The sequence below is a fragment of the Pteropus medius genome, unplaced genomic scaffold (genome assembly GCF_902729225.1).
Source record: "Pteropus medius unplaced genomic scaffold, Ma_sr-lr_union100, whole genome shotgun sequence".
NCBI lineage: Eukaryota > Metazoa > Chordata > Mammalia > Chiroptera > Pteropodidae > Pteropus > Pteropus medius.
The window spans coordinates 4,449,321-4,465,186 of NW_024349799.1; the positions used below are offsets into that span (position 1 = coordinate 4,449,321).

The 15,866-nt window shown below is 39.8% G+C and overlaps 1 protein-coding gene across 3 annotated transcripts in view; it reads right to left on the reverse strand.

Moving 5' to 3' along the window:
• The window catches only part of RNF43 (ring finger protein 43), a 61,965-nt gene that overhangs the window by 24,290 nt on the left and 21,809 nt on the right, over positions 1-15,866 (reverse strand). Inside the window, exons 1-2 of one of the 3 annotated variants that reach the window (XM_039885747.1) lie at positions 3,544-3,929; positions 3,122-3,286 (exon numbers count right to left, since the gene is read on the reverse strand). The exons of the other annotated variants lie outside the window; for them this stretch is intronic. The gene's annotated coding sequence lies outside the window, so the exon portion shown is untranslated. Of the gene's footprint in view, positions 1-3,121; positions 3,287-3,543; positions 3,930-15,866 lie in introns of those variants that run through there. 3 annotated transcript variants of the gene reach the window in all.

Here is a 15,866-nt window from a genome sequence, read left to right on the forward strand (position 1 = left end):
ATCCAGTTTCCATACAGTTCATAAAAGAGATGTGTCTAACAGCCGAGCATCCTTCATACCTTTAAAGGACATTCAAAACGTGATTTTTAAAGATGGGGAATGTGAGACTCGTTACAGGCTGCCCATGGTTGTGCAACTAGTCAAAGGAGGTTAAGGTCTCCTAAATTCAGTTCCAGTACCCTGTCTACTCCACCAAGCCCCTCCAAGGTGTGCATACTGGGGAGTACCCTGTGTGACACGATGCAGAGATGGAAAGCTTCAGGATTTCCATTTCTAGAATTTTCAAACTTGAATCATTCTTAGCAATAAGACAGGAGAGGAGCAAGGTCTATCTGCTCCTTTTCCTTCCAGGCCTAGACAATTTCTGACCAGCAACCTCAGCTTCCTTCCTCTCCCCTAGGGCTTATCTCATGTCTTCTACCAGCCACAACAAAGGCAGCCAGACCCAGACGCTGTGCAGAGATGCCTTCCCAGTGAATAATCCCTGTTTGTTTAGGATGAGAAAGGTGTGTCCTGAAATTAGAGATCACAGCAGCTCAGACCCAAATAATGGCCATTCAGTCAGACTACCAGTTCCCCTGTCTCAATCCACATTGAAGACCGCATTCTTCCATTTAAAAATTCACCTATCCTCAGCTCAGACTGTGTCCAAGCTCCACAATGTAATTGGACCTCTCTATCCTACAGTGGCCCCCTGGAGGGGTTTTTCTGACCCCACACTCTGCCTGGCATCTTTGCATGTGTGGTTCACAGAGTCATAAACAGAGTTATAAACAGGAAAAAGAAAGAGAGAAGGAGGAAAGAGCTAATTATATGAGTTGCTTTTGAAATAAACTGTATCAGAGAAGAAAGCTCATTTAGCAGTAACCAGACAGAGAGGAGAAAAATCCCAACCATCCAAGAGGTAGAGCTTTTGTCCATTATATTCCCATAGAGAGATAGGTCTTGTCCTGACTCAGGCCAGAATGACCTCTAGTTACAGGGGCACCAGGAAGCTATTAGTGAGGTTATGAGCAAAGGAGAGGGAGCCCATCAAATATCATTTTAGTTATGCCAGCATTCTTTGTAAGGAAGGCCATGAAATCGGATACCAAGGTTCCAAGGCCTTAGAGGACACCTCAGGAGTCAAGTGGTTTGGACTCCTTCCATCCACCAGGTGGGGAACTCAGGGCTCAAACCACCAAGAATCTTCCTAAGAGGTCCTGAAATGTCAGCTGAGCTCTGCCACTCAGTTAGAGACCACTGTCCCAGGGAGATCTTGCCACCTTCATTGACCTTCATTCCATAGGAAGCACCACTTGAGGCCCCTCATTTAGCTTAGTCTTGTTCAGTCTTGCAGAAAGGCTGAGGTCTTGACACAGGTGACAGTGTTGCTAGGAGTGATACCTACCTCACATTTCCAGGACAGGAGGCCCTGGCCAGGACTCTTTCTAGGCATGGCCTTAACTCTTACAGCACTGAATTCTCACACTTAACCCAATGTGCTATTTGCAGACAGCCTTGAAAGTCTGCTTTATGATTTTGTTATTCTTGTTTTAGCCAAACTCATGCCAGAGATGGTAGAAATTTAGAAACTGGAGGCAGGTAGTTTTTGTTTTTAAGTAATTATTTAGGTTAAGATTTTACTGCTGAAAAAGCCAGACAGTCCTTGTGAAAAAAGACCAAAGAAATGAAACTCAAGGAGATCTCAATCATTACTAAACTTGGTGGTACTCAATCATTACTAAACTTGGTGGTTTCAATGCAAGAATGTGAAATGGCTAAATTAATCTGGTTATTTCATACATGTTCCATGTCTTTCGGGCCTAGTCTCTTGCTCAAAGGTAGAAGGTATTTCAAATCGCCCTGGAAAACTCTACTTCACACTGTTGTTTTCCATGACTGGCTTATCAGCCAGCCCTTCAAGGGCAGATATTGTATCCAAATGGACCAACTCAACTAAGTCTATGCTCAGGTTTTAATTGTCACATCGTAAGTGGCGATGGGGTGAAGCTATGGCACTTGCTGGGCTGATCCCAGTCTCCAGCCCCTGGGGAGTAACACACAATATTGCATTTACACTGCAAAGTGGAAAAAATATGGAACACAGGCCCATCTTCAATAAAGAAACAATACAGGGGATGTGGGGGTAGTTCCACTCAGAATTACATCAGGAGGAGGAGGACAAAATTATTCAAGCTAGCAGCCAACCCAGACGCCCAGAGTCTCTCCTCAGAAGCCACTGGGGGCTGAGGTCAGGCCCAGGAGGCTTCTGTTCAGAGGAGGCAACAGCCAAGAAAGGCTTGTGTTAGAGACGCAAGGGCTCCGGCCCGACTGCTGACAGCCCTTTGACCACAGCTCTGAATCCCTGTCCATGGGGTGGCCCTGGGGAAGAGGCCTGCTTTGGGGGGGACTGTTTAATGATTTGCCAGCAAAGAACAAGGCAAACAGACTGCTGGCAGCTGCCTGGATGCAACAGGAGAGTAGATTTTTATTCCCACCCACAGTGTGGCCTTCCAGGCAAGGGATAAAAGAAAAAATGAGAGAGGGCGTTGTGAGAGCCTGGGAGGGATTGTCATTTTGGACTCAGCATTTCACTGGGTCTCCATGGATGGTGCCTGGATATCTTGGCATTGGTGCCAGTTGGTATTTCCATCCTCTGTATATTTAATATACTAATAGTCACATCTCTTGAGCGCCTAAGAACTAACGAGTAAGATATGTAAGTGGCCTCTTATGGTAGAGTTCTAGGCATTAAAGAGAATGAAACAAACAAACAAACAAAAATGCTGTCTTTGTTCTTAAGAAATCTTTTATAGAAAATGTATGAGATGGGAATTAGTTAGGTTCTCTGCTAAATTCCTTTACTTTCTCTTCCCATGGACCTTTCCCTATCTCCCTGGCTCTACAGAGAAAAAAGTGGCACCTCCCTCAACCCCCACCCCCACCCTGCTGTGAACCAGAATCTCCAAGATCTAAGTCTTCTGTCTCCCCACCTACTTTTGCCCTTGACCTCCCAGCACAGCCCAAACTAGGTCCCTCTCTAATCCTCTGACCAGCCTTCAGTCCCTAGAATCAAACACTTTCCCCCCATATAGTTGCTCCTAAAGTGACAGATTCAAAATTCTTAAATGACACTTACCTCTTAGTTAGTTCTATCAGTCTATTCCACTGTGACGCACCCTCTTACTCATTTCCTCCAGCAGAATGCCTGGTTCTTAGATGTTTAACAAAATATTAATCCTTTCTTCCTCCCTTTAAAGTAGATCCTGATCTCCTTCAAGTCAGGGACTAGGTTTATTCATCCCTTAGCATAATGCCAGGCACAGAGTATATGTGAAAAAAAAAATGTATGTTGAATTATCTATTTTAACAAATGGATGTGATATCAAATAAATTTGGTGGTTGCCTTGTCATTTGATCAGGATATGATTATTTCTCAGCTTTCTCAGAAATCTTCTGCATACTCCCTATAAGTTTTTGACCTCTTAGGGATAGGGGAGTTCTCTTCCTTCCCTTTTATATTATGCCTAAATCACCCCTATAACTCTGAACAAAACTCACTTGTTTCAGGAAACCTTTCCTGCTTAATAGTAAAGAGTAACCCTGGTTACTCTTTCGTCTTCCCTTGGTATCAGTGCGTTGAGCAGAGCATAATCCCTAATGGGGGATTTTATTGCTGAGCATCTCCTCACCAATAAAATAGAATGGCTCCTGCTCTCGAGAGACTATAGACCCATAGCCGTACATTGTAGACACGGGCTTATGCGCAAGGGTCTTAAGGCCATTTGTCAAACACCACACAGGGAGTGCTAAATCACAGAGCACAACATATACAGCTTGGGAGAATGGAGAATGAACGGAAAACTTACTTACGCTGGCTATATTGCTTTGGAAGTGCCCTCCTTTCATTTCGGGCCCTTTTGTTTATCTACCAGATCTGATAGGAAGCTCCTTCAGGGCAGGAGCCATTTAAAGACTGTTAAAAATAATTTTATTTATTTTTTTATTCCTATAGAATTGACTCAAAGAAACTCTTGCCTGTCACTGGCTTTAGGCCATAGTGTTGGCTGAGCATCTCAGGTACACTTCAGTACCTACCAAGATTCTACGGGGACTTAACCAGTGACCTGCATGGAAGAGGTCTAGAAAATCTGAGTTGATTTACTCCCGATTGTATTTCATATTTTTTCTGAGTGGGTCCTTTTTCTTACCTTTAGTGGAATGAGAGATGAATTCTATCTCTTTTCTCCATCTTTTATACCCTGAAAATTTGATGTGCCTGAAGTCCAAATTTTAGAAACTTCAGCTGAGGAGCCGTTTGATATCATCACCTTTCCCGTGTTTCAGCTTCCGGGAGCCCAACCAGCCCTCAGCCTGTTCGGGCCCTGAGGATGTACGTAGGCCACTTCATGCCAAATGTGGTTATATGCTCAAATATTCCAAGCATCCCCTGACTTGCGCTTTGTGAACTATGAGTTCTTTGTTACTTCCTCATTGCTCAAAACTCTTTATTTTTCTTGCTAAGTGCAGATGGTTAAGAGATACAGGAAAGATAATCAAAGCGCTGATAAATGGAAGAGGCATCTTCTCGGTTATTAAGTTGGCTCTGCTGAATAGAAGTTCCTGTTTGCATTTGTCAGGAGATTCGAGGAGGTGCCATCACCAGAAGCAGTGGGTAAAGGAAGTACTTAGGGAATTAGGGAGCAGAGCCAAATTCCTAGGTTGAGAGTTCACAGGGCAATGAGGATCAATAGTAGCACTTTTGATTTGTACACTGTTATCAAGGTACAAAGCAACACTACCCTTTGTTCCTTTTATTTTTACTCTGCTAATGGAACTCTTCACCTTAAGTTAAGACTATTACTCAGCTTTGATGTTGCATTTTATATTAGCAAAGTGCTTTATAATCCTTCATTAGCTATTTTATTCTCTCTTTATTAGTACCACCCATTTCACAAATTAGGTTGAAGAGACAACGCAATGCTTGCAACCAGGAATCCTGAATTCCGGGCACGTACTAAATATAATAAAAGGAGACTTGACGGGCCACAGGAAGAGTCACAGAGTAAAAGAACAGAAGCACCAGAATTATAAGAGCCTTCTCAGAAAATAAACCTCCAATGATTTAGGGCAAGACTTGAAAATTTTATTTTGCCAGCAGTAAAACTGAGAGCTTTCACTAGCTTAAATTTAAAATGTGACCACCAAACACACCTTTAACAGGAAAATAGTTTTCAATGGCCTAATTTCTTCCATGGCAGAGTTGAAAGCAGAAAGAAAAAAAAAAGATGTATCTGAATTTAATGGTGCCAGTTGTTTCCTAAGAAAAAGCACTGATGCTAAAACAAGACAAATATCCATAAGTCACTTCTGAGCTGTCGAATACCCTTTCTTCACACTTTCCCCGCTTGGTGTTTGTGACATAATGCTTATTCTCATTCTTACACTTCTCTGACTGTCCCCCATTTGTTGCCTCTTCCTTTTTCATCTTCTTCCTCTCATTTAAATATAAGAATATGTTATTTGATATCTATTCTCTCTCTTCTGGAGTTCTGATTCATTCCAATATCTTCAATGATAATTCTCAAATGTGTTTCCAAAGGCAAATTCTCCTGCACTTCAAAAGGACTGTAGACATTATTTCTTTGTAGTCTTACTGGTACCTCAAACTCAAATGTACCAAGCCTATATATCATCTTCGTCCTGCGTTCCACCCTAAACCAATAACCCCTCTTAACTTAGCTATTTTTGTTAATGGCACCATCATTTTCCTAGAGACTCAGGCCGAGCACCTCAGAGTCCTTATGATTCCTCCTCCATGTGTCCAATCACTTAAACTTGTCTTTGGAAACCTACCTTCCCTATGTCTCTGGAATCTGAACCATTATAATAATCTCCAGTCTCTCACCATTATAAAACTCTCTCTATATCTCTGCAAGAACAATCTTCCTAAACATGGCACTAATCATATCATTGTCCTGTTCAAATACCATCAATAACTCTCCACTGCCTTCTGAATTAAATTCAAACTCCTTAGCCTATCAAATCAAAGTTCTGCACTGGCTTTGGAATCAAACAACTTGATTTCACATTTCAACCGTGTCGCTTACAAGATGTGTGTGACTTTGAGTGGGTGGCCTAACTTCTTGAGTCTTGGTTTCCTTATAGGTAAAAAAAAAAAAGAAAACGAACAAACAAACAAACAAACAGCAGATACCACCACCCACCCAAGAAGATCGTTGTAGAGTTTAAGTGAAATAACATATTTCAAATACCAGCAGTTCCTGCACATAGCAGGCACACAGAAGTATTAATTTCTTCCTTTTCCCCTCTACCTTTTCAGCTTTATCCCCACTTCTGTCCTAAATATACTATACTACTTGTCCAAACCAAAGTATATTACTCATTATTCTCTGACTTCTCTTGGAATGCCTGTTAACTATCCTGTCACTTTTTAAAAACCCGCTTATCCTTCAAGGCCAAGTTTATGTACTATCTCTTTCATGAAGAAACTCTTCTTCAACTGAAATGTCCTAGTCAACTTGTTTATATTTATTATATGGCACTTTTCACCTTCTGCTTTATATTCTTATCTACTAAATTGAGGGCAGAGCTTTCTTTATATCCCAAATGGCACAAGGCCCTAACATAACAGGCAATCAATAAATGTGTGCTGAATTAATATTGAAAGCTTGAGATTTTGGTCTCCAGAGAATCCATTCATTTGTGATTCATACTTCACACTGAGAACTCTTTAGAAACAATCTCTGGCAGACTATCAGAATTTCAAACAACGTTAACAGAGAAGCTGAGTCAGTCTAGGATTAAGTTCAGTCCTAGTTCAGTCAACAGGAATTGTGTGGACCCTGTTCCTGCTTAAGATACCATAATTTGGCAACTTGTGTGAGCCATGGGAGCTCATGAGAATAAGTTTAGAAGAGAACATCTTTGTCTTAGGGACAGGCAAGTAAAAATGCATGATACCTATAAAAACAACCACTAGCGGGTTGACAATGACAACAGCTTCACTGATATAAAAAAGGGTCCCAAAAGGCCATTTGGTTTCATAGGTTCTAAAGGTGGCTCAGCCAAGAGATTTAACTATACCTTACTTTGGCTTTCATCCAATCCATTTCCTCTTGGCCCAGTTAGCAAATGGGTAATTATATGACATCACCCACCATGGGGCAGCAAGAACATAAGGTGGTTTCATGGTGCCATATAATGTGGCACCAAGTCTCTGAATCACCAACCACAGGTGCATCGACTCTTCCCTTCACCACACCGCCCCACTCCATAAAAACCACTTTATCTGATATTGTTGTTGATACAGTGACTATGCTTAGGTCCTGGGCACTTTCCTTCGCTTCTCAGTGTTTGTTTGGGTGGGTGCTCTTGTGTGGATACCTATAAAGGAGTACATACGGTGCAGGAGTAACCACCCCATCATCAGGCCATGCTTTTGCCTTTAGGTAGGCTTACCTCTGAATGTAGCAGCATACATAATTGCTAAGCCCACACCTACCTGAAATGCTTCAGAGGCTGAACTCCCTTCCTTGCCAAATATCCAACTAGTGGAGTTGCTGTCTGTCACTAAGTTTATTCTTAGCCTGGACATTGTCAGGCCTGTTTCTGGAGCCATCTTTCTCCCTAAAATAGCAGCTGCTGCAATCTCCCACCAGACCCTTTGTAACGGAGAAGATCAACAGCTCCCAAATGTTCTTTGTCAAGATATAGTCATTTGATGTGACTACTGAGCAGGATGCTGGATGGGTACGCCTGGAGATTTTCCCACAGACACATCAGAATGGGCCTGAAATATGGCCTCTTAGTTGGCAAGTGCTTGATGAACACCTATCTTCTTCTCAAAATTGTGTTCGGTCCTTCCCAGGACTTACGGTATTATTGGGGAGATAACATACACACATACACAGAACTAAGTAGTGCTAAAATGACACATCATCAAGGGTTACACTGTGTGGTATAGCCAGTAGGCTTTGTGGAGGAGATGGATCTTAAGCTTGCCCTAAAGGCAGGCCGAATTCAAATAGGAGAAAAATAACCACATAAGTAAAATAAACAGGATCTGGTCCATAGGCATCTGTTAAATGAATTTTGGGAACTTCTCAGCTACAGCCTTGAGGAAAAATAAGGGGCCAAGTGAGAAGACAAGTAGGGTTTTTGACCAGTTTCCTCTCACATCTTCAAGGTTCAGGAAAACTTGTAGATCTACAAGGATAGTTTGGGTAGCTGAGGCAGGGTCAAATTCTGAAGGCCACTGAATGCCAAGATAAGGGTTAGACCTTGGTAGCATATGTGAAGAAGGAATCATCCTAAATTATTAAGCGGCTGGGGGGGGGCGGGGGGGGTGTCTGTTTATTAAAACAGTATTTTAAGCAGAACAATTAAGTATCAGAGTAGAAACTGCAGTGTGATGAAAAGAGAATTGGTGGTAGGAAAACCAGTCAGAGAGTTGTTCTAGGAATCTAGTACTGGCACGATGAGAGCTTGAACTCTGGTGGTAACAGTTAAAAGGTGAAGAGATGAATCACAGAAACTATGAAGAAAGGGTTGAAAGTACTTGTGGACAGATTGAACTATATAAATGAAGGAATGAAAGGTTCTAAATCTGGAGAACTGGGGGCGAAAATGTTGCATCAACCCAAAGAGGAATATTGAGAAAAGAAGTTAACTTTGAGCAGGGAAATTTTAATCGTCTTTGAAATACTGAATTAGAGATGAACATTTAAATCCTATAGGCAACATCAATGATGAACTTTCAGTAAGAGAAATTAAGAAAACGATCTCATTTACAATTGCATCAAAAACAATAAAATACCTGGGAATCAAATTAACCAAGGATGTAAGACTTGTTCTCAAAAAATTGTCATTAAAAAAAGAAATTGAAGAAGATATAAATAAATGGAAGTATATATCATGCTCATGGGTAGGAAGAATCGACATCAGTAAAATGGCCATGGTACCCAAAGCAATCTATAGATTCAATGCAATCTCTATCAAAATACCAATGGCATTTTTCAGAGAGCTAGAACAAACAATCCTAAAATTTATATTGAACCATAAAGGACCCCAAATAGCCACAGCAATCTTGAGAAAGAAGAACAAAGTTGGAGGTATCGCACTACTTAATATCAAACTATACTACAAGACTACAGTAATCAAAACAGCATGGTACTGGCATAAAAATAGATACATTGATCAATGGAACAGAATAGAGAGCCCAGAAATAAATCCATGCCTATGTGCTCACTTAATACATGACAAAAGAGGCAAGAATATATAATGGAGTAAAGACAGTCTCTTCAATAAATGGTGCTGGGAAAATTAGATAGATACATGCAAAAAAGAAAAAAAGAAAAAAGAAACCGGACCACCTTCTTATATTATACACAAGAACAGACTCAAAATGGATTAAAGACTCAAATGTAAGACCTGAAACCATAACATTTCTAGAAGAAAACATAGGCAGTAAACTTTCTGATATTGCTACTAATAATTTATTTTCAGACATTATCTCTTCAGGCAAGGGAAACAGAAATAAAAAAAAATAAATGGAACTATAACAAAGTAAAAAGTTTTTGCACAGCAAAGGAAACCATCAACAAAAGAAAAAGACAACTGGCTGAATGGGAGAAGATATTTGCTTATGATACATCTGATAAGAGGTTAATATCCAAAATATATAAAGAACTCATACAACTCGACAACAAAAAGCAAATAATCTAATTAAAAAATGGACAGAAGATCTGAACAGATATTTCTCGAAAGAGGAAATGCAGATGGCCAATAGACATATGAAAAGATGCTCCAGGTCATTAATTATGCAAATTAAAACCACAATGAGATATCACCTCATACCTGTCAGAATAGCTATCATCAATAAATCAAAGAACAAATGTTGACAAGCATGTGGAGAAAAGGGAACCCTCATACACTGTTGGTGAGATTGCAAATTGGTACAGCCACTCTGGAAAACAGTCTGGAAGCTTCTCAAAAAATTAAAAATGGATATACATTTTGACCCAGCGATTGCACTTCTGGGTATTTATCCAAAGAAAACCAAAACAATAATTTGTAAAGATCTATACACCCCTATGTTCATGGCAGCACAATTTACAATAGCCAAGATACGGAAACAACCTAAATGCCCATCAACAGATGACAGGATAAAGAAGTTATTGTTCACTTGAAACTAATAAAAATAAATAAATTAAAAAAAAAAGAAGTTATGGTTCATATATACAATGGAATATTACTTAGCCATTAAAAAAATGAAATCATACCATTCGCAACGACATGGATGGACCTAGAGGTTATTATGCCGAGTGAAATAAGTCAGACAGAGAAAGATAAATACCATACGATTTCACTTATATGCAGAATCTAAGGTACAAAAAGAACAAACTAATCGAAAACAGACTCACAAATACAGAGGATAATCTGATGACAGCCAGAGGGGAGGGATGTTGTGGGCCTGGGGGAAAGGGGTGAAGGGTTAAAGAAGTATAAATTAGTAGTTGATAGATGGTCACAGGGGATAGGGAGCGCAGCATAGGGAATGAAGTTAGCATTAACGTAATGGCTAGATGTAGAGCCAGAGGGGAGAAAGAGCAATCAGGGGGATCGTTTATAAACTATAGAAATGTCTAACCAATGTACTGTGTACTTGGAACTGATAATAAAATTAAATTAAAAATAAATAAATCCTATAGGCAATTTGAAATAAAAATTGGCATTTGAGTGAAGACAGGGCTGGAGATATAAATTTGCCAAACACTGTTTATATCTTACGATATAGTATTATTGATAAAACATTTTAAATGTTAAGTTTAATGCATGAAAACACTTAGAAAAAGTTAGAACGGATACATAGATGAATCCTATTAAAAGTAGAGTTTGTGGTTATTGGTTCACTTGAGCTGGTCCCACTACAATAAATCCAGGAGGAATGATGCTGCATAGTCTGCTACGCTAGAGTGAAACTCAAATCACTTAGTTTCTAAAATAAGCTAATGTACAACCTAAGAGGTTCAGTGGCTCAGGGAAGTGGAAAGAAGAAAAATGAGACTTTCTAAGGCAAAGCAACCTTGGAATCTTTTCTTTGAGGATGACATAGAAACTAATCAAAAGCATTGGTTTTATTCTCACGTCATATTATTTGTTCTGTAGCCCAGCTAATAGTTTTTCCAAAAGCATGTTCCCACCTGCTAGCTGTCGCTTGAAAGAGTCAGTAAGCCATTTGCCAGGTGCCTGTAGGTAAACGATCTAGCCTTCAGGCCACTTAAACTCTGCAAGTAAGACAAAATCTCTCATAATTAGGTGTTCACTTTCAGACATTAAAGCCACAGTCTCTTCAACACAAGTTGGATGCTCTGGCCATGTGAAGACAGTTGAAGTCTGAGAAAGTCGTCATGGCCACAAAGTAAGCAGTATCGTTGAGTAGTGAAATCTCAAAATGTGGTCCCCAAAACGCAGCAACATCAGTATCACCTGGAAATTTGTTAGAAATGTGTCATCTCAGAGGGTAGGGCCCAGCGAACTGTGTTTTAAGAAGACTTCTAAAACTGATTGATGCTCCTTAAAATTTGTGAACCAGTGATCTAGAGGAACTGAAAAAATTCTAGGCAGTTTGAAAGAGAACAAGGAAAGCGATGAGTGTGGGGAACCAAATTTCAAGACCGATCATTTCCCAAAGGAAAGACTATATTCAGGTAGAAGAGCAGGGGCTTCCACCATTATATCTCAGTCATACTAAAACTGTAAGTTACCTCAGAATTAACCAGGGCACTAAAATGAGTGGATCAGAGGATCAGATAGCACACCTCCAAGTTTCCTTGTAAAAACACTTTATAAATTCTGTATTTCTACAATTCTATGTAAATGTAACACATCCTTTCAAACAATCACTCTTCTCTTTACCATGAACATACAACAATGCTGAGCAAATGGTAAAGAAACTTGCTTTTGTTTGCTCTAGTGCCTGTTTTCTTCTAAAGAATTTAATTTCTTTAACGATTGAGCTACTGTTTTTCTATGAGGTGGGGGAAGGTATTAGCTGTCCTAGGTGAAAGAAAGGACATAGTGAATGAAATGCTCATCCTTAACAGATCAGTAAATCAGAAGCAGAGTACATGATGGATGGAGTGCAAGGTTGCATATCCTCAAGCCTTATCTTTTATTTTATCTGTGCTCCTCCAAAGCTACATTCAGAATCAGCAAAGAAAAACTTGGATGGTAGAACAGAGGCAAACCCCAAATCCAAAAGGGAAGGAAAAGGTGATCCGGAAAGTTGAGCAAAATAGAAAACGAAACAAAGAAAATAAGAGGCATGCGATCAGCTTTCTAACGAATAAGTTATGAGGGCCCCAATCGAGTTAATTATACAGCAGGTCATCGAATAACATCATTTCATTCAACATTGTTTCCTTATAATGTTGATGAGGGGAAAAAAAAACCTGATTCCCGGCTTGGGCCACTGTCTGTGTACAGTTTACATGCTCTCCTCATGTCTGTGTGGGTTTTTGCTGAGGACTCGTTTCCTCCCGTATCCCAAAGATGTGCATGTGAGGTGAATTGTCCTCATCTGAGTAGTGAGTGAGTATTTGTGTGTGTGCGTGTGTGTGTGTCTGCGATGGAAGGGCGTCCTGTCCAGGATGAGTTCCCTGCCTTGAGCCCTGAGCTTCCAAGATAGTCTGGCCACACTCAACTTTGAACTGGAATAAGTGGGTTGGAAAATAATTATCGTACTTGTTTTTATTCATCTTTCTTGAATGTATGTATAGTTCACATTTATTTACATATTTAATATCAGAAGTGTTTCAGGTCTTTATTTAGAAGTTTGGTGATTTTTTTTTGTGACCGGAAATATGCTATAGAAACTTAACTCTTGTTTATATTACTGTGATAAAATTGGTTTTGTTATACATCATATACATCAAGTCTGTTTCAAGAACCTTATCAATGACATTAAGTGAGGACTTACTATATAACGTGGTATACAGTACTGCCCTCCTACCATTTTTTGGAGGAAGAATATCTCAGTGCTTTATCATTTTCCTTCAGTTAAAGTAAGTGGAACAAGTGTTAGGGTATTGTTTGTAGAGGAAAGGAGTCTAGGTGCTTCACACTTGGGATTCTGGTGTAAGGAACAAAACCCGGGTCTTGGATGCTCACCTTGAACATGGTGAGTATAAGATTTTATTTCATTTATTTAAAACCTATGACCTAATCTAAATTTTGCCCCTGTGAAATGTGGAATGAACTGCTTCAGCAAGAGCAGCCTTAAACTAATCTGAGCATCTTTAACAATATTCATCAACAAAGGGTCTTCTGCAATTAAGATGTTTAGAATAAGTTGTGCTTGGTTTTCCTGCTCTATCTTTTGGAACCAGATACCGAATGGGGAAGGTATGTCTCCTAACTCCACCTCTGCAAAATTCAACTCAGAAAAATTCATAAAGTGGCTTAATGGTTTCATTTTCCAAATGCCTAGGACACTCGATATGTGCCTAGCCAAATTAGGAATTTAATGAAAAGGGCAAAAGAAAATAGATGAGAAACCTGAAGGAAAAGCAGCTAATTTTAAAAAGTACTGAAAAAATTTCTTTTCATAGAATTGGAAAGGAATTTTGCTGATTGCCTTTGTCCACATTGCTATTTTGTGTTCCTTATTATGAACTCCGGTAAAAGCTCATTGCATACCTTATTTAGCACTTATTGTAAACACTCATGGTGGTAGTTATCTTTAGTATATATCTAGTATTATCTAAAGGTCTCAATTAGTAAGCACCTTGCGGGCAGCGATGTTTATGTTCCTTTGGGTCCTCTCCAGTGCCCAGCATTGTGCCTGGCTCTTAGGGTCTAGCAATTTTGAATAATTGTAAAGCTAATTAGAGACATTGGGTACACTGAGGACCAAACTTAGAATCAATTTGGAGTAAAAGGGCAAACTAAAAAGGTGAATGGTGAGGTTGTAAATCTTTCAGAACATGAATGTGCGTAGGAAAACTGAGTTAAAAAATGAAATTCCCGATCCCAGATGATAATTCTTTCTCCAATATTTTTTCCTGATCAAGATTTTTTTTTCTTTCCAGCATCAGCCAGATACAGAACAAAAGGAAATTAATGATTTCGTTATTGCTCTAGTGCTGAAAGTTTGAAATCAGTCATTCAGAGCAAGTTCCATTGTATGTCCCTGCATGTTCTGGGCCTTGCTGGCTGTGCACAGAGTACCATGTCTTCAACTGCCACAGTGGAGGCCAACGCTGGACGCCTAGCTTCTAAGCAAGAGAGATGAAAGGCTTCTAATGTAATAACTGACGGCCTCTCAGTGCCGTTTGAACTGTTTACAGACTGAGTTAACGATTACAGGCAATGTGTATCTTGGCCAGGTGCCTGAATTTCTTACCCACCCGCCAGATATTATCAAAGAGCCCTTCCATGCCTGGCTGGAGTCCTTCCAAAGCACCTCACAGAGATGCCGACACAAAAGGAGTGTTCAGAATGTGCTCTCTCTCCTGAGGCCAGAGCAAGAAATTTAGAGTGTCAGGCATGAATTAGGTACTGAGGGGGCTGAGCTTCCAGGGCTGCTCAGGATTAGGGAAAGGGTCAAGGTCAGCACTGGGCCAGGAGAACCAGATTCCTTTCTAAGCAGTTTAGGAGGTATAGGTGAGAGTCTTCACAGCTGACAGCTAGAGGATGATGGGGTTAGGGAAACAAGACCTTTGAGATGAAACAGAAATTTGCATTACCACATGATACAGAAGCCCCTGCGATGGCAGACCTGTAAGGCTAGATTTGTTATTTGGGGGTAGCAGAGGAGGGAGGAAAATATATTGTTTTTCTGAGAGTAATGCATAATTTGAAGGAGAATATCACCTCAAGACTAAAATAAAAGACTTTAAAAATGATAGTAAATAAAGTTAGGGGGAGCTAAGAGGACAACTCTTTATTGGGATGAGTCCCAAGAGACTGAATGGCATGGGTTTGAACATTATCAGAAAGTTTTTCACACAAATCCATATGTGTATTAATCATGAGATATAATGGGAAACCAGCTAGCTTATGACAGAAATACAGATAACACCAATAATGCCAGAAAAGCTTTCTGGGGGCAGCAAATATTTAAAGAGCACTCAACCCAAGGAAAACTGAGTCTGGTTATTTTTTAATGATATGCTAATTTATGGACACAAAGGAAGATAGAAGTTTTTACTATTTATTAAGTACCACCGGCCCCTGAATACACTTGAAAGTGGAATAAATGGCAGTTCCTACAACTAAGACCTTAAATCTAAAGTCAATATACAAAATATTTCTACATTCACTCGAAAACTATTATCATTACTATGACTCTCTTAAAGGGGAACACCTGTCTTCACAACCTAAGGAGGAGCTATATGGCTTTTTTATTTCCATACATGCCCTGATGGTGAGGGAATAGATATCATATAACTTATTATGTAACTTATTACAAAAGGCTTTCACAAGAAAATTTAGAGACACTGGCTGTAATTCGTGCTCTTTTATCCATATATGAATATAATCATCATTACATTGTTTCTCTGAATTTCCTCTGCAGCATCAATTGGATATGGTTGTTTTATTCTCCTGTCCCAACTTGCTGGGTAATGTTGCTATTATGGAGCAGCTGGTGACCCACCCTGTGTAGTGGGGGATAAGCCTTCATGTTAAAAGACTATTCAGACTACCTACCTTGAGGTGGAGATGAACTTGATGTCACTATTTTGATGACAGTGTAGGTCAGGAAAATTGATTTGGTTTTTGAGATTCTTTCTAACATTTTATATTTCTACAAGAGACCACAACCCAAGTGCATTTACTTGCACACGCCTTGAACAGAA